Genomic DNA, 22,839 nt, shown 5'->3' on the forward strand with positions numbered 1-22,839 from the left:
GTGAGACCCACTCTTGTCCTTCCATGAGCTAGGAGAGGACTGTGCTGCTGAGGCAGGAGCCAGTGAGAATGTGGCTACATCTCCTTCCCCTTTATTTTTTAGGTATTAATTTTTTTATTTCACTCTGTTTATTTTCACTTTGTTCTTTTATTTATTATCTCAGCTCCATCATTTTTACTTCTCTCCCCTGAGTGCTCTTCAGACTGACAGTCCCTTTCACCCTGCTCTCTACAGCTCCCTGCCTGCTTGGTGGGAAGGTTGTTCCTTGGGTGCTGGAGTTCATTCCTGCATGTAGAAAACTGTGCAGCAGAGGAAGCTGTGGGAGGGCCATCCTGCTGCCCCAGCTGGATGAGTGCCTGTGCCAGGCTGGTCTTACCATGTGTGACTCAGGTGTCCCTCACTCCTGCTCCCACACACTCTGACTTTTTCCTGCCAGTTCTGAGATGGGGCCACAGGCCGCCTCTCACACAGCCTGTCTCTCTTTAAAGATATGATAGAATCCTTTATCTCCCAATGCCAGGCAAGCCTGGGATGCTCAGAGGTGCAGATAACATTGCTGCTGGGCATATCAGGGGCCAGGCAAGCGAGTGGGGAACCTCTCTTCTCCCTTAACACTCAGCAGGACAGCCTGGTCATCTCCCTGCCCTTGCTTTTATTTCTGGGGGATCCAGCTTCTCTTTCCAACCCAGTAGCAAATTGCAGTGCAGCTTTTCCAGGTCCTGGTGACCGGGTGGCTGTGCAAAGTCCTTGAGGAAGGGGCAGCAGCAGAAACCAGTGGGCAGGGGTGCCCAGCTGCAGCTCCACCAGGAGCTGCAGGGCTCTGGAGGAGTGATGGCCTGGGAGGATGTGTGGGTTCAAGCTGTGGTGCAAAAGCTGGTGGAGAAGCCAGAAGGTGCACAAAAAAAGTAGTTCATGGCCTGGCAAAGGAGTTGAGAAACTTGAGCCCTGCCTAAACATTCAGGGTTTTTGCTCCTTCAGGTCTGTTTGTCCAGGGGCATAGTGGAAATGTAATGTCCAGGTATTTATGTGCTCTGGCATAAATTCAAAACAACTTTTGGTACAATCATAGAAGAAAGAGAAAAATCATAGTCACCATTAGTACAGAATACCTGTGATGCTCCCATCCAATACCACAGCACATTTTCCTGTGATATTTTACAGTGAGAACATAAAGCCCGGCATCTTTCAATTTTATAATTGAAATATGTTAACAACAACAAAAAATATGTGGGAATTTGATATTGTCCATATCATTGGATAAAAAGCCTGCCTCTCAACTTATTTACTGCTCCACCTCTGGCTTTTGCTGCACCTGTCTTCACAAGCATCGGAGCATTCGTGTTTCGTCTGTCTTGTCGTGGCTGGATGAAGTCATCTTGGAGCATGGGTGCGGTGGTGAAAGACACACACAGTGAATTTACATCTCTTGGATAAAGGGAGAAGCTGAAGAAAGATTTCCCCTGTGAGCTGGCTTTTATCGCCAGTGCGAACATCTTAGTCAGCACAAGCTCAGACTTCTAAAATTGTGCAGCCGTGTGCTGTGAGGGAGGGATACAGCTTCTGCAGCTTCCTGCTTCCCTGGATCAGCCACGGATGAAGGCTACAGGATCTGGTGCTCCTCTAGCAGGAATTGCTGAGCCCAGGTCAGGTGAGTGGCAGGCTCTGAAACTTAGTGTGTGACCCTGCTCCTCTGGAATGTGGGAAAACACCCTCCCATTTAATTTTAACAAATCACCTCAAGCCAGATCCCATAGCATGTTGAGTATCACTGGATACTGGCTAGAGAATAGAATTAGCTGGGAGAAACCTAAGGTTTTGTGGAATCATTTCCATGACACAGACATGATACTGGAGTGGGATGTTGCATGTTTAAGTACTCAAGTTTCCAGGAAGCAAGAATGTGCAGCTACTCTGACTCACTAGAAGAAGTATTACTTCTAGTGACTCAAACCCTTGGATGCTGTTGTTTCCTAATTAATCACTGTGCTCACCATGGGTCCAAAATCCTCCTTTCAGGACCGGAGAAGGTTTGTGGCCCTCGGGATTCCTGCTCTGGTGCAGCTGTCTAGGTGGACAGATTAACTTCTTGCTGCCCATCAGTATGGTCTGCAGACCTAATTAATTTCTGGGCTGTTACCACAAATGACCTGGCAGGCTCTGAAAGCCCGATGATGGTAGTTTTGCCTGAAAGAGGGACTTAGCAGGGCACACTTTGTTGGGGGGATCATGTGACTTGAGGAATCCCCAGAAAGGTATACTGCAGGTTTGGCAGCAGTCTCATAGTCAAGGGGGTGCAGACTCAGTCTTATCTGGGAGGAGACAGATCCAGTGATGTGTTAGAGCTGGGAAACCCTGGGGAATCCCACAACCCTGCCCTTCTTTTGCAAGAGAACAGCAAAGAGATGCCTCCTTTTGCCTTGACGTGCCTGGTTGGCTGGGAAGCTGTTCGCATTGGACAAAAGGTGAAATTTATGTCTTTCATAACTTTGTGTTTGGATTTTGTGTCCTGTGCTTATTTGCACAACGTGGTACAGAACATGAGTATTATGCATTGAGATAGCTCATCTCCTCTGCCCTGAGCCCAAAGTGCATATTGCTGTCACCACAGGAAAATAGTATGACCACAGATGGAAGCAAAGAATGTTCCTTTTCAAAGTTTGTGCTAATTTTGCACTTAATTGGTATGTTACAAAGCTAGCAAATCATAAATAAAACCTGAGTTTTCCTTTTTCTAAAACTAGGTCTTAAAATGCAACTTGCCTAAGATTGGAGTCGAAAAGGCAAGCTTTTGAAAAAGATGAAGCATGCCCTCATGTGGCAATATTTTTTCCTCATAATACCTGTTTGTTTTGGTTTTAATCCCCAAATAATCTATTACAACGAGCTGTGTCATGACATCAGAACTGGCATACAGAGTAGGTGTTGTGATACAAAGCTGGCATACACACAAAATGTTCAGAAATAGTTAAATGGGCTCTAACTCTCTTGTTACTTGAGTCCTTGCATGAGTGCTTTTATTCTAAAATAAGACTAGTTCCACACAGGAGTTCACAAATAAACAAAGGTGTGAATTAAAACTTGTCCTGTCCTCTGCTCTGTGGGAAAGTTGCTTTCCACAACTGAGAGCAAAGTTTAAAACTGTTACAAAGTGGACAGCTTGGTTTGAAACCAGAATAATTGATTTTGAAGTGAATTTTAAGCTAAACCAAAATAAACTGAAAATTAAATACATATTCACAGAGCTGGCCTGAATAACTCACTTCAAAAATCATGTTTTTTGTTGAGCTGGGAGAACTTCCTCATGTCTACACAAGGCTTGCAACTGTGTAGATAAACTTTTGGAAACCTGGCTCTGCTGTGAATTTTACTTTTTGACACATAAATGTTGGGTTATAAAACCCCAGCTGACATTTCCCAGCTTGATAAATAGGGAAGTTCTACTATTTCCTGACACAGCATTGTCTGCTTTTACTGTAGATCAATTTCCTGTTTTTTCTTCCCTGAACTTAAAATCAGTAAATGGAATTCATAGAAATTACTGGGTCCCAACAGCTTATTGGGACTTTTTATAGCATTCTTCTGTGATTTCGGATGGATTGGTATCTTTCATCCAGGGCACCATAGATAGTAAAGAAAAAATGCATGGTGATCGCGGGAGTCTAATTGGGAAGCGTGTGATGGATGCCATCAAGTTTTAAACTTCAAGGAAGCATTTGAAATCCCAGGGTTTCCAGTCTGCTGCCTGGTCACTGTTTCCATCAGTTGACCCTTCACCAGATTCCTGGGAAGATGTCACCTGGCAATCATGTGTGCCACGGGTTCCCCGAGGTTCATGCTCTTCCCTGCAGAGCCTTGCAGAGCTCGCAGGGTGGTCAGGTCGGCTGAAGAGCAGTAGCAGTTGCTTTCTCCTCGTCTTCCTCTCCAGGCTACATTCCCTGCTAATACAGGCAGCTCCCTCCTGTGCTGAGGGTAATTTCCATGGGGTCAGGAAATATGAGAAGTGGAGAAGTGGGAAACTCTGGATCCACTAGGCAAACCTCGACTCTCCTGGAGGGCCTGAATGTGTGTGAAAGCTGTGGGTGGTCTGAATTTTGGGTGCTTGAGCAGGAGGCTTTGGATATCGGTGTGGATATCCAAGTTGCTTTGAGAAGACTTCAGGCTGAATGAGAAGTGAATTCCCTAAATCTCTCCCCTAGGGTCTCATTGACTTTCAGCAAAATCCTCCCTCAGAGGCAACTTGGCAATCTTCATTCATGGAGTTCTCAGCGATGCTCCGCTATCGAGTTCCCTTTGAAAGGGTTTTTGTGCTGTAATCTGCTGGCTGGTTACTTAACTGGTGCAGCTTACAGACCTCCGCTGGTTGTTGCACGTCTTGTAATTTTTCAGGGTTTATTTCAGCTCCTTTGTGAAGCGTAAGGAAATGGATGATTAGTGAAATTCTTCCCAGTATTTTAGAAGCATTAGTAAATGTTGAATAAAGGGCAATCACACTGTTGTTTTCGTGGGAACTGTGAAAGTAAGACTGCTAGATTAGGTGCAATCCTGATCTTAAAGTCACAATTCTTACACAATGTTTTTTGCGCTCTGGTGCAAAAACTTGTATGTGAGAATGTGTGCTTGTAATGAGCCAAGTAATTCAGCACTGCAGGAATCCCACCAACTTCATCTCCACGCTGGTAATGAACACGGGCCTGGACACGTCCAACTGGTGTGTTTGCCTGCAGAAATTATCCATGTGCAGTCAATGACAGCAGTGTCCTTCAGATGTTGGGTTTGATGCAGTAAGCATACGTGACACTTCTGCTTTGCTTCCTCTTCTTGCTGTGCCCTGGACTGGTCATAGCTGTGCTCTGCTCTCTGTAATCTAGCCAGAGACACCCTGTGCCTGGAAAAAGGCACCCTGTGCCTGGAAAAAGGCGAGCTGGGCAGCTGTGTTGGAGAACTTGTGTCAGCCTCCAGCAGCTAGCTGATCCCCGTGCCTTGCTGCTCTTTTGCATGGCTTCAGTACCTGAGCCAGTGCATTTCCAGCTGGCAGAGGTGTGCCTGAGCAGCGCTGAACAGAACTGCTTGGAGGACCAGAGCAGTGTGGTTGGAGCAGAGGTGCTTGCCGACGTAGCTGACTAGATGAACTGGTTGACTGGTTAAATATTGGTGGCAAAAGAACTTGCAAAGCTGCTTTGCAGAAGTGGGTGGGTCTCAGCCACATCCTCACTGGCTTTGGTATTTGTCCTCAAGCCTGATTTCCATTTTCTGTACACCGTTTGCTTTCTGCTCTCCTTCTTTTTTGGCAGTAGGTTGTGGCAGCCTATCGGAAGTGAATGGAGATCTTCGTTGGATGAACAAAGCCTATCCATTCTCTGTCCAGCCTGAAAACACCATGGAAGGCATGGGGTGCCCAGTCACAGCCCTGTTGCTCATCTTTCAAACTGCAGGAGATGAGTGGCAAGGACACCCCAGGACACACTGCCCTAGAGGTATTGCCATGAGAGTCATGGCAACATCTCAGCAAGTGGTTTTCAGGTGAAGAGCACTTAAGGCCATGGATGTGAATGCTCTCTCTAAACCCCCTTTTCCCAGGCCCTTCAGTGATTTTTAATGCTTTCTGTTCAGGTACATCTGAAACAAGTATTCCAAGGTACACGGCTCCTGCTGCTCCCTCCTGTAAAGCTGAGGTGCAGGGCAGGTAGTCCCCTCCTCCATGAGGGGCTTCACCCATGTGTGCTTCCTGCATTGTGGAGCTCCAGGCTGTTTGCAGAGATGGCACATTGATCATTTTTGCTTTTTGCCATACACCAGTGACCCCTGGCTGCTTTCCCACTGATGTAGCTCACCATGCCAGCGGGATGTTGAGGTGGCAGGGGGACAGCAGCTGCTGGGGATGTGGGGGGAAACAGCTGGCTGCTGCCTCAGCCCTGCTGCCTGGGGGGGATGCTAGCTGGAGAAGTGGGGGGCGGGAGGGGAGAGGTGCCTCCAAGAAGGAGCTAGGCCACCACACTCACCTTCCTCCAAGCCCATCTGCCCCTGCTTGTCAAAGGCGATTGTCTGCATGGCTGCCCAAGGCTTTGACGCGCATGGACAGATGCCAAGGAAGTTTAATCCAGCTGGCTTGGGTGCTGATAGGCAGGGAATTGCCACTGCAACCTTAAATCACCTGAGCAAGTACCAGGTGAGCCTGAAAAGCTCAGGCTGAAAATGATGGCATTTCAGAGAAAGGCAGAGGTTTTGTCCAGCATTCATCCTGGCTGGCAGCTCCCTTGTGAGGAATATGCTGTGCTGCAGGTTGTCCTTCAGTCTGCTCAGGCCACTTCTGAGGTGGCCTCAAGGTGCTGGTCTTGGAGGGGCTCCATCCCTGGCTTGCAGGAAGAGGAGCACTTGTTTGGGCCAGGGAAATCCTGAGGGCCCTGAAGCATGTGGCCAGGTCTGCTCCTCTTCCAGAAGGTCCTACAACAGCAGGAATATTGTGCGAGGGGTGACTTAGGCAGTACTGTGGGTTTTCACAGCACACGGCACACCCTCAACTGAAAATTTGCATAAATACCTTTCCAAGTAACGAGTATTTTCTAAATAGAACCAAAATCACATGAGAGGCAGGGAGGGGCATTTACGGGAAAGGCAGGTTTGCTACATTTGGATCTCATGCAAGAAATGGGATTATTACTGTCCACGGAAGTTAGAGCATGAATTTGTAAGGGTCTGGTTGAGGAAGTTCCTTAGCACAGATGGAATGACCATGATGCTTTTGACCTGACGAAGCCAGTTGATGTCAAGAAGCAGCTTTTGTGCCCATGGCAGAGAGAAGACACCATTAGTCCCCATGACACCTCTTCAGGACGCCTCCATGTGATCCCCATGGACCAGAGAGATCCCCACATGGTATAAAGATGAGTGCTGTTGAAGACTGCAACCCCAAAACCCAAGAGCCTTTTCTCTTTTTGAGAAAGAGTTTGAGAGGGGGAGAGGAGGCAGAGGAGAAGTGAGTTTATTTAGAGTTATCCACTTGAGGTCTTCTTCCCTAGTTGCTCTCAGAGCATTTTCCAGAGGACGCTGCTATTCTTACCCTGGCTTATCCCATGGGGAAAACGAGGCATACAGCAGTAAGGTGGTTGAGCTGTGGTCAGCGCAAAGCCTGGAGAAGGACCTCCCTCTCTGGGATTTCAGCTAGGTGGTTGCTACCAGTTAAGCTATAAGTGATATAAAAATATCTGTTCTGCACTCTTTATTTAGAAATCACCGTTTCCGGTGGGAAGCAGGTAGAGACAGAATCAGTAAGTCCTGCTGCTTCCACTGCTTTTCCTTACTAGTCTGCCTGTCGATTCCCTTTTACCATTTTACATGTGGTCACTTGATACCAGCAGCTGTTTTGGGACATCTCTTATCTGTCACATCCTTCTTTTTATTTCAGTGTCCAAAAGTTTGACTGGACCACAAAAAACAAAGCAAAACAAAATGTAACAAAACAAAAAGACCTCCACATTAACAAAATGTGAGTTTCCCCCAGGTTCAGTTCTAAACATGTCACTTTAATGATGTCTAAACTGCACAGCACTTGATGAGCAAAACATTGCTATCTTCTAGCCACATTTGTTTTCCCTGTCTCCTAGAGCATTATAGTCACCGGGGGAGAACTGCGTGTTCTACTTCACTGCTGTAAAGCTATTATGGGTATGAAAAGTTCCCATTAATCTGCTCCACACATGGATGTTTCTGGATAAAGTTCAGTAGCCAGATCCCTCTTTCTTTGTGTGCATCAAACGAAGCAGAAAAACGCCTCCAATTTAAAGACACCAAATGAATAACCAAATAGATGAGATTAATTTTTGTTTAATCCACGTGGGCAGCGAAGCCAATGGCCAGTGTTTGTGTGTGGACTTCTCCTGGGAGTTCATTACCAGCTGAGACTGTAATAAGTTAATGCAGAGATTCCATGGAAATAGGGGGTTAATTATATGCAGAGGATGTTGGCCAATGTACAGCTTTGAACAACAAAAATAGCCCAAGTCTTCTGTTTTGGATGTGGAATCAATTAACGAGGTCTGTGACATGTACCCGGATTTGTTAAGATAGTTGTAGTATAAGGATACTTTTTTTCTTTTTTTTTCTTTTTTTTTTTTTTTAATATAAGAAGCTAAAGAAAATAAATGGGTAATGGAAGGCAGGGGACAGAAAGACATGAGACTGGTAATAAAACGCTGGACTTTGGCCTGGGGCCAAGGCAGGCTTTTCAATGAGTCTGAAGTTTGGACGGCAGCACAGTTTGAACCAGTTTTCACTAACTGTCCCAAAGGTTCTACCGTAATAGACAGAGAGAAGAGGTTGATGTTAGTTTACCAACTCCCTTCTCTCTGCTGGCAGGAGTGTTCTGCTGCTGAGATGCCGTAGTCATTAGACTGACGGATATCAGCATGTGGTGCGGCGTGCTGCAGATTCAACTCCGAAGCTGAAACATAAAAAATTCTCCTTGATGCTGGTTGGCACAAACCTAATTTTTTCCCCCTTTCCACATCTGGTTTTAATATCAAATGTGTCTTTCTGCACTTCCCCCCCCCTCCCCGCCCCTTGCTGCATCTTTAGAAATGGCTTCTTAAAAAGAAAAAAAAAAGAGTGTCACTCCCCTTCCCCTGTTTCCCTAGGTTTTAGAATTAATTGTATGTATGTGTGGTAGTTCAGCAGTGCAGCTTGGGAGCTGAGTGGAGCACAGCATACACCTCTGTAAAGGGAAGTTGTTTCACAAAAAAAAAGCAGAGGACGACCAGATAACTTTTACTTCCCTTCGGAGTTCAGAGCTGTGAAATGCACTTTTGGCTGTTACAAGTTTTCAAGGAGCCACTTAAACAGGTAGAATACAAATTTAAAAGAAAATATCTGACCCGTTTTCACCCCATTTCACTTTAGCACAAGCTCTGGGCATGTTCCAGGCATTTCTAAAGTCCCTCACTGTTTTTTATTTTCACCCCCTTCTAAATGGTCCCTAAAACCATTAATTTGTTCCTAGAAATTATCTACTTATTTGTTGTGTTTTGGGTTTATTTATTTTTTTTGTTTGTTTTGCACACAGAAATCCTCAGACCAAAGCAAACAGTGCCACAGAAAAATGCTGTAAGACAACCCAGTTTTGAGGGAAGTGCCCCTGATAACTTCTCAGCTCCAGAGAGAAGCAGTGGAGGTTGGGGCCACTGAGTCTCCATGGAAGTCAGAGGGTAAGGTTTGTTTAACTAATTAGTGGTAATCCTGAATAACTCAGTGGGCTTTAATTTATGGGGTTTCCACCAGGTTCTGTGTTCAGCTCCTCACGGAGCGCCTGGATCCCTGGGTTTTGTCACACATGGAGTCCTGGAGACTGCCATGGCCTGGAGATCTGAGGCGGCCATCTAGGGCACAGGGACATGGCTTTAGGTCAAGTGCCCTCCAGTCCTCTGTATCTGGTGGTGGGCAAGGATCATCCCTGGCTGTTGTCCCAAAGGTACTCTTGGGGATCCACAATGCAGACTAGGAGATGGGCAGGATGGACACCCTTGTCCATCCAGTCTGAGGAGGCTGACTGTATGTGGGACCTCGGTGTGCCACACCAGGGAAATGGACTCTGTCAGCAGGGGCGATGCAGGGACCACCCTGACCTTTCACCTGCCTGCCTGGCTGCTTAGAGTTAAAGTGTTACCAGGAAAGGTGGCTGCAGCCTCCATACTGCAGATCTGGTATGACCATTGGCTCCAGGGGCACCTGGGGACAAGGTCGGAGCAGTGGGAAGGGGAAGTTGTTTCTGTGGCAGCTTGCCAGACAGACAGGAAAGCAGAGGCAGGGGAGGCCAGGCAGGAGGAGGATGTGACAGCAGGGCTGAGGTGGCCAGCCTCGGGCCATCAGGGCAATGAGGAGACACAAAAGCTGTGGGGCTTGTTAGTCAGGGCCCCACTTGCCAAGGAGCCCACAGTAAGGAGCAGGTTTCTTAGCCAGTGTGTGGGAATGGGCAGTGCCTTTGTTTTGCCTGTAATGCCAGGGGCAGCTCCAGGCACTGTTACAGGTGCACTAAGACTGAATGCCAGCATTCAGCTTCCCCATGGCCCCCAGAAGCTGCCAGGTGTTAGAGCAGGAGCAGGCTACATCTGCTCTCTGGCTGGCCAAAATTCTAAATGGAAAAGGTATTTCCCAAGTACCAGAGCACCACTCCCTCATTTATGTCCTGGAACTGGTTCAATTAGGGTCATAACCAAGTGAAATGGGAACATCCAGCCCCATGCATGCTGTAATAAAACAACACCTTTCTTTTGTTTTCTGAGCTATCTGGGGAGTGCCGTAAGAGAGGGGGTCTCTACTGTCTCTGGATCTTTTTAGTTTTTAATTATTCCTTGTTTGGGAGTGCTTTAGGATGGGATGACCTGCTGCTGACACAGCTGAGCAGTGCCATGTCCCATGCCTTTAACTCAGCTGAAACTCTTCACAGAGCAAGGATGGGTGACGACTGCCTAATTCCTCTGTAACCAACCTGAGCAAGGAAGTATAATTATGATAGTTATCACTGGGGGATATTTCAAAGGGAAAGCATGCTAGATATTTTGACTAAGCACTTAATTTTTTTTCTATCAAATTACTTCCAGCCCAGCAGCTAGCTCTATGTACATAATAGCTCTGTTGGCTTCAATGAGGTCCTTCAGCTAAGGTCAGCTAAATACCTGCCCCATGAGCGCAGGCCACAGACCAGATGCGAGATGCCATGGTGTCACCTCATCCACTCCTTTCCTCTTCTACTGCAGACCCCCACCCCACTAGCTAATTGTCAGCATTTGGCCTTGTATAGTTTTAAATGAATCAAGCTCCGTCTGACTTTACTCTTAAACCACTTGTTCATTTCCCTTTGAAAATCCAGATTTTTGTTCACACTCAAATAAGAATACATACCAATATTTTATCTTTTCTGCACTGTATCCCCAGGCAGAAATTATATCGTAATAATAAACTGGCTGGCTTGTTTTAACAGTTCCTGGCTTTTGGCTTTATGCAACACTGCAGGTGTGATTCTAGTAGCAATACTGTAGGTGTGAATTATTATGTTAGCGTAATAGGCTGTACTTTATTGTGCTTTATTGCTTAATTGTCTTCTTCCATAAGGATTCTGCAGTTGTTACTGCGAACTAATGCCAAGCTTTTTCATTAAAAGAGCGGTACTCTTTTTTTTGGTGTTTACTAAGGTCAGTAATTTCAGTGGGTGACTGGCTTTGGGAAATGAAGGAAAGATGTCACTAAATGAATTAAGAAAGTGCTTACTAAGTCCTTAATAAAAAGCAGAGCAGGCTAAAAGATGCTCCTTGTTATGTGTAGATACTTGTAACCCCAAAGAGCCCTTTGGGAAAACAGCTGGCTGAGCTTTCTGGCAAAGGAAGCCCTCTCCCATGTTCAGGGGATTCCCAGGTGAGGGGCAATATTTCTGTGTGGTTATGTGCTCTGTGACCTCCTCTCCCCTCTCTATCCTTCCCACTTTACTTTTTTCAGAAGATGGAAGATCAAAGTTTTGTCTTCACAGCAACACACAGGCTGATCCCCTTTGCCAGTGTACCCCCACAGGAGTGCACCCCGGGCAGGGGGCTGCCTCCCCTGCCGCATGGATTGCCTGAAACAGCAGGGATGTGGGCAGCTCTCCAGAGCATGTGCAGATCCTGTCACTCTATCGGGAATCAAGGGGGCAGGGAGGAGTCCCAGGGGTACCCAGGTGCCCCAAGGATGCCTCTGCCACTTGAAACCTGAGACACCTTCAATATGTGCAGCCACACCCTGGTGTGGGGACCAAGGGTGTTTTTCAATGGTTTGAAATAATGAAAGCTGCTGCTCCTGTGAGTCACTCAAATTCCCACCATGTACTCTTGCTAAATGATTTCACCTCTACTCCTCTGTGCTCCCTAGCACCGTGCCTGCTTATGCTGCTGAAGTTCATTTTTGGCCTCACATCTTCATTTAAGTATTTTTATGTTTGTCTTTCTGGAACTGCAGGTTTAGCAGAAGGATCTGTATTTACTTTCAGTTGGGTGAAATATTTATGCCTGGCATCTCGTTTGCAGGAGTAGTGAGGTAGGTGATTTCCCAAGTGGGATCTTCATCATGCAGAGCAGGAAACTTTTGATTTTCCCTTCTTCTTGTAATGGTGTTTTCCAAAACTGTTACTGCAAAGCAGGGCTGGGAGGTAGCTACAAAATATGGATGCAGATCTAGATTCTGAAGTCACAGGGTTTTGCCTGGTTCCCCCAAAGCACTGAGGCCTTATCTGTGGTGGATGCTACCTTGCCTTACCAGGGACCAAACTGAAAATATGCAGAGCTGAAAGCCTGGTGTATGGACCATTAATGGTTGAGTTAATAGGTGTTAACCACACACAGATTGTCCTTTTCTGTGGCTGAGGCACCAAAAGTGTAGTGCTCATTTCTTCCTTTTTTCAGGCCTCACCAGGTCCAACCCAAAGGAGATGAGCATGTTTGAGCTGTGTTTGCACTGTCTGGCCAGGAAGAGAGGACTCCTCTCTGCCACAAAGGTCTCAGTGGGGTTTGTGCTGAAGTGGGATTCCACATCTGGGATCTACCCAAGAGCTACATCATACTCTCTTAGAGATAGGAAAGATTCATAAAGAGAAGACTTTGAATCAGGAGTCTGCTGTGCATTGCAACATTTATCGTCGTGATTCACATACCTCCAGTGTTACTGCAAATCCGGGCAAAGTGTGAAATGATTCTCTCTTTTATCTTGGAGGAAATGCAACGAGCTCCAACCATGCTGACTCTGAAAGTCAGCTCTACCCTGCTTTGGGCCACAGAAATTGTCAGGATTTTTGAAAAAGCTCAACAAACCTCAAGACCACAATCTAGCCAATTAATTTTGAAGTACTTTGGGAACCATTCGGGTTTTTTTCTTTTCACCTTATGTAGCTCCATAGAAACCCTTGGAGTTCTGCAGGTATGTACCTAGTTATGAAGGAGCTGGAGGCACTAGGAGGGCTGGTACATGACTAATAACTGTCAAATTACAGGGAACACTTTAAAATCCCTTAAATCTCTCCCCTCCCCTACTTCATCCTGGTAACTGGGACAATGACCCTTTAGCTAGGCTGTCTTTCCCAGAGGCAGTCCCTTCACTTGAAGCAGGAGACAATCTGAAGCCACAGGCAAGGGGTTCAGAAACTTTATGACAAAATCATGACATGGGAAAAAAAAAGAGAGACTGGGTGAGCTGCAGCACAGAGGATCACAGGAGGGAGTAGCTGGCATGTGCATGCCAGTGCCAGAGTCATCAGACCTTCATCATGGGAACCTCAGCTTGACTGCCAGATAAACCACCTCCTTTTGTATTCACAGTTGCAAAATGTCTCTACAGCAGCTCTAGCAATTGTTCAGAGAGAAAAGAAATAGAAAAACTTCTCTTGCATCCTTAGCATAGCAGGTGTTTTTACAAATTAAAGAAAAAAGACATTAATTCTGCATTTTATTTTGGCCCTTTGCTATATCCCTGCTCTGCGTCTGAAATGTTTTCTTTGCCAAAGAGACAAGCAGAGGCAGTCAGCTCTTTACAGACAGTTCTTTCAGGTTTATCAATGTTAAGGTTGTTTTCTTGTACACATTTCGGTACTGTTTTTTGGTTTAGACAGCATGGAGTAACTGTATTTACTTTGCTGCCCTGCTGTCTTTAGCAGAAAAACTTAAGAAGTTTGTTTCTCATTCCTGTTTGCCATGGAGGCCTCAATCTCGGGGAAAATTGTAGAAGAAACTCAGTTAATTGAAGGTTAAACAAAATGAATGAAGTTTGTATGGTGCCCTGTGGGTTATTAGACTCAAGGTCTGAGCAGCTGCCAAGGGGAGTGAGTTCCAGGGCAGGAGCATTCATCTGAGAAATCCCAGTTGCTGGACATGGAGGGGTCGAACCTGGGAGCCCCAGGTGCCTCCCATCTGAGCTTGGCTGCCATGGCTGGATGTGGGGTGGGTCCCCTGTCCCTTCCCCCACTCCTGGTCCAGAGAACTCTGCAAATGGATGGGAGGGCATGTCCCACCCCACGGGAGAGCAATAGGGACTTGCTAATAGTTGCAGGTGCCTGGCTGCTTCCTTTACTAGCTGTGGAGCGAGCAGGGAGCTCTAAAATCACAAAGACAGGCAATTGCTGGGAGTTAGGGCTGATGAAAGGGCTCATGGACCTTGCTACAATGAAAGTCTGGAAGTGGCACAGAGTCAAGGGGTGCAGCAGGCAATGCAAAGAGAGGTGGTCAGCGATGTGTCCTCTGAGTTGCTCTCCATCCACACGTCTTTGTCTCCCTATCAGAGTGATGCTCTGGACTGGTGCCTGGTTTATCTCCCACTTCAGTCCAGCTTGGAGGTGGAGTTGAAATCACAGGGTATGGATGCAGGATGGAAGCAGAGAGGCAAAGTGTTGTGATGTCCTTTCAATTTCCAAGTGTCTTCCAAGTGCCTCTTTCTATGATATAGAAGAACTTTGACAAAATAAAGCCATTAAGTGAAAACTGTAAGAGCAAAGATAAAGATGTATCTGGGTACACCTGCATTGTTATTTGTGAATGTTAAGCAGCATGTTCTGCCTTCCTATAGATCAGTTTGTGTATCTGTGCAGCAGGCTTGATATTTTATTCCTCATTTGTGCCATAATTGCAGGAGTCCTTTATGCCAATGTAGACACTGATCTCACTGCATGTTGGAATTACAAAATGTATGAGAGAGCTGGAATAACAAGAATGCGTGTTTTCTGAAAAAGTAGAAGGTTTCTGGAGGAGGAGTTTTCCCAAAGGAGCTAAGTTTACAGATCTAACGAATTCAGGCGTTTTCCTTCTGAAGTTGACACACGCATGCACAAACACACAGGCTCTAGTATCTATTTCATGGACACATTCTTCCCATCTCAGTGTGTAAAGGTCTTGAAAGCAATAGCTACTGGCAATACCCCAATGCAACATATCTAATAGGTCCTTCCCAGTTTCAAAATCAATGAGGACACACATGGTGAAATGAAAGCAGAGCTTAAACTACCTTGCTGTCAGAAGCAATGAAACTAGCTGCCTGTCCTTGTGGACTTGATTTGTGGGTCCTTTGTTTTTGTAGTCTTGGTTTGCTGACTACATCTCAAGAACTGTGTTGCTAGAGCAACTTTGTTAATCTAACGACTGCAAGTAACTCCAACTCCAACTGTTGAATGCAGGACTTTTCAAGATCTAGTAATACACTGCAGTGGGTTTTCATTGTTTCCCAAATTTTACGGATTAATAGGCTCCAGGTGGAAAGAAAAAAAGAGCAAATTTGATTATTTGTAAACTACCTCTGACTCAGTGGATCTGCCTACATACTTAGAGAAGATATTTTGGATCAGCATCAAATGGCCTAGCTCTGCTGACTTAAACACAGCATTTCCAATTTACATCACCTCAGTGTCTGAACCTGATGTTACGTGTGCAGACATGTAACCAGAGAAGGGACACTGCCTCTTCTCAGCTCCACATTTGACCTTCTCTGTGTTGGCCTGTGATTGTGTCTACAGAGATATGGAAGCACATGTATGATCACAAAATATCTATGCTTTGCCATGCTTTCCTCTCTGCTTAGATGGGAAATCTTAGCTCCAGGAACTATCAGAGAAAACTTTTTGATGCAACCAACCACTGGAAGAAACAAATGCCCCCAAAGTGGACCTTGTGATTTGTACCTGGTCAGGACATCCTGAATCTGCAGGCCAACAGGAGCAGAGTTCCTTACTGGCTGACACGCATTTCCCAGGCCTAAATTTCTGTCAGGATTTTTTTGGGTTTTGTTGGTATTTTTGTTTTTTACCTTGCCGTCCCTCCTGTCATGCTGCTGTTCATACTTCCCAGCCCAGAGGAGCTCTGTCCAGGCTTTATCTTAGTGATTTGTATTCCTATGGTCACCACAACAGTTCAGGCTTACTCTTTTGAACAAAATTAATTATTGTTAGGTTATCTGGGAGTTGGACTCAGAGACTCTATTTCACTAATAAGTATAATTTTGAAGAGCCTTTGTTTAAAAAGATTTGTTATCTACTGCTTACTGGCAGGTTTTGAATCTTACATCCCTGTTGAGATTGATTTCCTGTACATGCCTAATTACTGATGACACAGTTAGATACAAGCTAAAGAGATATCTTGCAACTGGAAAAAAAAAGGAAAATAAAAACTTTAAGCCAAGTTCCCTTTGACTTAATCAGAAAGAGGCTAAATTTTATTTCATTTAGTAAAGTCACCGTGGAAGGATCCTCCTCCAAGAACTTGCAGCAATATGAGGAGTGTGTACAAAACATGTCCAGACATCAAACAGGGCAACTCCCAAAATGTCTCTGCATTTGTAAACATGCATCACATCTGCTCAGCTTGCCTGTAAGCATGAAACGTAAAACTTGGGATAGCTGTCTTATTAATTTGAAAGGATGCTAATTCAGGCTGTGGCTTGAGGAGATGGAGGATGCAGCTGCAGCTGGCTTGAAAAAGTTTTTCAAGAAAAAAAAGATGCCCTGAAAAATTAAATATGTTTTTATTAAAGAAAAGGATCAGTTGCCTAACCTGATTTGTAGTGGATCCCTAGTTAAGCCATTTGGAGCAACTGCCTAAGCACTGCTGTCACTGTTAACCTTTTCCTGGGATCAAACAACAATCTTCGATCCAAAGGATGTTCACTAATGATGAGAACATGGAGAGAGGGAGAAAAGCTTCTGTGGCATTGAGATATGTGTCTTTTATTCCACACTATGTATGAAAATAGCTAGGGAGCCTTTGTTGGGATGTATATTGAAGCTTTATAACCACCACAACCACGGACTAGGCTGCTTCAGCAGGTGCACTTGTCCAAACACCTAGCAGAAAGTCTTGCAGTGAGAATGGGTAGGTAGTAGTTTCTAGGGATGTAGAGTGGCACAGCTTATCCCTAAGTTAGAAATATTTATGTAAATATAAATAAATAAATAGATAAATTTCCATAATAAAATATATTATAGAAATATATTTTACTTAGTCAATAAAGAGAAGTTTTATACCAACATAGGTGCCTGCACAGCAGGGATAGTACTCTTAGAGACTACATAAACTAAACCAATATATATTTGATGCATACTTATGTATGCATAACTATATTTGATACATAATTATAACGTGGAGAGTGTATGAAGATCAGGTCTGAGATGTGGTGTAAAGTGAATGGCCCAAGGTGACCTTCATTCACGGCCAGGCACTAAATGAGGCTCCTGGTTTAAATGTTAATGTAATATTGTAGTCACTACGCTCCTGGTTGATACACCTTTTGGACGCAGTTGCTGGAGGAATTTTTTGCCCATAGTTGCGTATCACTGTCCTTCCTTTGCAAGTTACATCTCTAAGATTTTACTGGCAGAGCTGCTGATCTGACTTGTCTCATGCAGTTCTGTCAAAATATCTACATGTACATCTGACTGTGAAGAAGCCTGGGGCTTTTGACTAGAGGCAAAACATGTCGAGCACAACAAGAATGAGGTGATCAAGACTGATCTGGACTTTCAAGAGTTTGGGGATCTGAAATTAAAAGAACAGGGTCTTAGAGTTTTACAAACTATTTGAATACATAAATACAAGCACAGTTATGATTCCCTCACTGGACTACTTTCACACACTGGTTAGTGTAAGTATTGTCCCTCTCCCCTCATGACAATATCTAGTCAGATGCGCCAGTGAGGCACACTCTTTCCTGTGGAAAATGGTCTTCTTTGGGGATAGAATTTACACAATTTTTGATAGAGAGGCAGCAAATCTGTCACTAGTTGAACATGGAAAGCACAGTTTTAGGAGTGCTGCAACCTCCTGGAAAATGTTGGGCTTCACAATGTAGATATTAAATACCATGTAGTGAGAACTCCATGTGGATTTTGGCGGGGCAGAAAGGGGAAAGTAAGGCCCCTTCTAACACAGAAAGTGAGGTCTGCTTCTTACGGGTGCAAAAATGCCTTGACCTTTTGCCTTTGGCAAAACCTCAATTTATACATGTTCTGTGGCTTGTGTCACTTGGCCACATCCCAAGCTCACCTCTAGTGTGGCTACATTTCAGCAGTGTGGTGTGTGCAAGTGTCATGGGTTATTATCTACATGACAGCAGTACCCAGAGGCTTAAGCCAGAGCTGTAGCCCATTGCGTTAGACACAGAGCAAATACACTGGCAGTCTCGCTCTGAACATCTCCTGGACTAGAAAGACCAGCAAAAGAGGAGGAAAGGAAAGAGAAGCAGCAGAAAAAAATCATCCAGGGTTGCACAGCGTGCAAACAAGGCAGCAGAGGTTCCTGCTAATGGGTGGTGGCTGTTTTTTTGCCTTCCCAGCCACCAGTGTTGTCTCACTTAATGCTGCAGAAGGTAACTTTTGGGTCATGTCTAGGCATAGGGCTTTTGCAGGGCAGCTCTGGCTTTTCATGCTGTGACAACCTAAGAGCATTTCTCATCCTGTACGACTCCTGTGTCCTGCTGCCAGAGTGACTGTCCTAATGCCCGAGTGACAAACAGGTACATATGCCCATGTAAAGGTTTTTCTAGGGCAAAGTTCGGCCTTCGAGTTTCAAACTGCTTGTATGCAGCAGGTCATTGCTACTGCTGGAGCTGAGCCTCAAGCACCTGGACCTCTGGATGCCACAGCCTCCACCTTACACTTTGGGCTGAAAGGCGCTGTGCAATGGATACATCGTCTTGTTAACACAGCTGATTTCCCAAGGGAGCTGTGTGCAAGAGGTTGTTTTTGTTCTTTGATTTTTCCCTAATTCACAGAAATGTTCTCCAGAGTACAATAGACTTTATCCACGTTGGTAATGATTATTTCTATTTGTCTCCTTAATAGGACTGAGGAAGTAGTGACTGGTCACCCCTCTGCAATGTCACTCATGATCCCTCCTGGACCTTTTGAGTGACTAGGCTGGTAGGAAATGACAACAGAGTGCTGATGAGATTAGCACTTCTCACTCTTCATAGTGTAGAAAACCCCAGGACTAACTCATTCTTCAAGCTCCTCAGTGACTAATAGGTGTTTTATCATCCTTTCAATTAGAAAGCATTTATCAGCAATCCTTGCTAGCTCACTGCATGAATTGACCTGTCATTCACTGTCTCTGCCCTTGGAACTGGTAATTAAGTTTAGCAATCTGCCTCAGCAGCTCTGACTGAGATACGTGGTATGTTTCCATGTGAGTAGGCAGACACTTTGGGTTTTCCTTCCCAATAAAAAAGGGCTTTGAGAAAAGTGAATGAATGGTCCCAGCAGATGCCCTGTGTCAGGTACCTGCAACCCTGAAAGCCTCACAAGCAGCGTGCAGTGAGTGGCACAGAGCAGCTGGGCTGCAGAGGGGTGTCAGTGGGGCTAGCCTGACTACCTGTGGCCCAGGGGCAGGAACATCTTTATTTGGAGTTGGCCAACATAAGCTGGGACCAGTACAGAGTGCTTCCTAGCTGAGCACCTGCTTCATGCCTAAACTTTCCAAACTGCATGCTTTTGGAACAGGAGAGGAGATTTTGCACTTCATTCTTGATGTTGAGGTATGTCAGCCTTGAAGTTTGGGCACAGGTGCAAAGCTCTGAAGTCTGGGTACCTCTTTGTTGTTGAGCAAGGGGTAAAGCAAAGCAGTTGCAATGAAGCATGTTATGTATGGTGAAATCTGGGGATCAAGTACACTGACACAGGTCCTACACCTTCTCCGGTACAATTCTCCTCAGTGCCAGCAGAGGACATGTCCTGTTGACAGTGTAAACAGCAACAACAAAAAAGGTAACCCAGCCTCCTGCTGAAGGAAGTTTTTTAAGGGGGTTGACCCTACAGAAAAGTGACTGAACTGCAATGGCACAGTGTGATTTGCCGTGCTGTCACAGGTATTGCTGACATTGAGGCCGCATGCCTGTTGTTATCTCCTGGCCTGTCCAGGTATTGCTTTCTTTTTAAGATGAGAGGAAATTTACAGATTGCTTACACTAAAGCCACACTGCTGGTAAAGGAGCTTTCCCCCCTCATCTAAATCTGTGTCTGACAATGGTTGATGGGGGCTGATTTTCAGTAGCTAGCCCACTGTTTTTTAAGCAAACTTGACTCTGAAAAAACAGACATCTTAAAAATACCCACACAACCTCCTTCACAACTGCGAAGGGGTACAGAAATGCCAGGGTCCCCATTACTCACTCCAAAATCAGGTTCATGTTGCCTGGCTTGGGGTTTTGGAGGAAACACACAATTTGCAGAGTTCACTGAACCTCACAGAAAATTTGGATTTGAATTTGTCTGGAGCTGTCCTGAAATATTTCTTAGTGTTTCTGAAAATATTCCTTACTCTGTTTTACCACAGGAAACGTCCTAAGGGGATTTTTCTGCTTCTTCTTTCCCCCCTCCTTCCACTACACCAGGTTCGTCTCCCTGCTGTCTTAAGGAGACCACCTACAACTAAAGGAAATAAAGACCTCTGTGAAAAAATACAGGCAAACCCAGTATTTAAGGGTGAGCTCCCCACAATATTTATCTAGTTGTCTGAGCTGGTGTAACCACAAAATGGGGAAGAAAAAAATTATTATCATGTGGTGGCTGGGAGGATAACCTCTGTTTAAAAACAACAACAAAACCAAAATGCAGCAGCGTAAAAGTGATGAGAAAAGTGCCAAGTAGAGGAAAGGAAAAGGACCAATATTTATGAGCTAGAGTAGATAATAGCACTAGGAGGTATTGCCTGGTGAGGATAAAACAGCAGACATCTTTAATTTTGGAGCAGAGAGACGGGGTCTTCTATAGTTTATTCAACAGGTTTCTCTGTATTTATAGGGGAAAAAAGTGGTCCTGGATATGAAAAAAAGATGGGCAAAAAAATACACTTTCTTCCCGGAAAACATCCAGAGGTTCCTTACAGCATTCTGCATCCTGAAGATCATGTGCCTTAACTTCAGACCTGAAAAGTAGAGAAGGAAAGAAACACTTACAATTTGGAGCAAAGGCCGCCTTTCCTCACCGAGGCACTAAGCAGGGACGTAAATTACAGGGTATCTGTTTCAGGCCCCTTTCAGTATACGGCTCCTATAAGAGCTCCAGAGTAAGATAATCCTCTGTAGATCAGAGGCAGCATGTTATTAGCAGGAGCTCATAGGTTACATTTAGTGGTGCCTGGGGTACCTTTATGCTGAAGTGTTAGTGTCAGCCCGAAAGCACATAATCTTTCTCTTGAGTCTAATTATACATTCATTGCACATGCAACAGAATATTCAAATGTGTTTAATTAGTCGAAAGATTGTGCTTTACACCCACAAAAGCAAGGCAGTAAGGACTAAGGATGAAAAGCCAAATAGCCTCTTTTATCTAATTGCATCTCTGACTGCCTGGGAGTCCCCAAGCACCAGTGTGAAAGATACTATAAAAATATTTAAATATAAAGCCGTAGCTGAATAAGCTACAGCCACAGCAAATGCCTGTGTTTCTGTTACGCTTAATGACCAGTTGAATTGTTCCTGATTTACACTAGTTCACACAGAAAGGGAAAAGTGTACGGTTTGTGTCCGTTCGGCCCCTCAGTTGGATCACCTCTAACATTTGTGGTGTGGGCAAAATACCTTCTGTTGTTTGTAAAAGAGGTTCGTTATCTGTTTTAAAAATGCCTTATTTACATTTTCCCATTAAAGAGTATTAAGTAAAGTTCTCAAGGATTTCCATTAAAGTTAGGTTAATAGCTCAAATAGAGGGTTATATTTAATTATAAAGGCTTCACCCTTGAAAACAACACCATCATTCTATCTTCTCATCTGAAGTACCTTGTTTTTTCTTGTTTTTTGGTGTGGTAAGTTAACTGGATTTTGCAGGTGCTTTCTGAAATCTAATGGTGACATAATTGTTACATAAATTTGCAGCAGGTAAGTTTTTGCCATAGAGACTGTGGCTAAAGAAGAGATCTGGCAAGAAGGAGAATGAAGGATTGTGCTTCTGCCAGTTCACTCGCCACGTAGCCCTGGGTGAGCACTTTTGGTTGAGATTTTCAGGAGTGGTCACTCTGTCCCCAAGCCCATTAATGTAACATTATTTTGTACTCATTGCTGAGTATCAACAGCCCCAAAGGAGACCATCTCTGGACGGGCACTGCCCCCAGCCAGGCATCTCCAGGCTCCTCCCAGGGGAGCCGAGTGTCCTGGCCATGCTCTGGGTCAGCCCAGCTTCATGCAGCTTTGGCTCTGCTTCACCACTCCAGTAGTATAATGCCTTTATCTCAGAGGCATTTTGGGTGGAAGGGATACCTTCAAAGTAGGGTCATCTTCCATGTAAAATCAGCTTTTTCCTGGGCCAGGACAGGGGCCTGCAGATACGAGTTTTCCCAAGGTATGGTCTGTGGTATGCGATTTAGTGCAAAGACAGTGCAAGAGTGAAAGAAAAAAAAGCAAACCATGAAGTGAGCTGAAAATCCAGCTCCTAGAATTAGAGGAGTTAAGGGCACTCAGTCCTGCCTTAACAGATTTCAGAAAATGAAAAGAAGCCACTGCTATTGAGGATTAATTAGCTCAGCCGGGATGGGTGATAACAAATGCCCTCCAGTGGGCTGTGACCATGAAGATGCTGCATCCACAGCTCATCTTTGGGAAGCTGCAGACTTTCCTCAGAGAATGGGTGTCAGAATAAATCTGCTCAGTATTCCCAAATATCAAGATTTCATCCTGGAAAGACAGGACCTTAGTGAAAGCAGAGTAGAAAATAGCTAATATTATACAATATAGTAATCATTTTATTTCCTTCTAGGCTGGGAGCATGGTGCCATATGCAGAGCATGAATCAGGATACAGTGAATTTATTCCTTTAGCACTTTTGAAAACCACCATGTCTGTGTATGCAGCTTGTGGAACTTG

At 44.9% G+C, this 22,839-nt stretch overlaps 1 long non-coding RNA gene across 7 annotated transcripts in view; it reads left to right on the forward strand.

Moving 5' to 3' along the window:
- The first annotated feature begins 1,424 nt into the window (after positions 1-1,424).
- The window catches only part of LOC116447209, a 41,339-nt gene continuing 19,924 nt past the window's right edge, over positions 1,425-22,839 (forward strand). For 2 of the 7 annotated variants that reach the window (XR_004241517.1, XR_004241523.1), the window contains exons 1-2: positions 1,426-1,648; positions 9,056-9,197. This is a non-coding gene — a long non-coding RNA (uncharacterized LOC116447209). Of the gene's footprint in view, positions 1,649-8,632; positions 8,836-9,055; positions 9,198-16,825; positions 20,465-22,839 lie in introns of those variants that run through there. The other 5 variants (XR_004241522.1, XR_004241520.1, XR_004241524.1 and 2 more) reach the window with 5 other exon arrangements.

The sequence above is a fragment of the Corvus moneduloides genome, chromosome 1, assembly GCF_009650955.1.
Source record: "Corvus moneduloides isolate bCorMon1 chromosome 1, bCorMon1.pri, whole genome shotgun sequence".
NCBI lineage: Eukaryota > Metazoa > Chordata > Aves > Passeriformes > Corvidae > Corvus > Corvus moneduloides.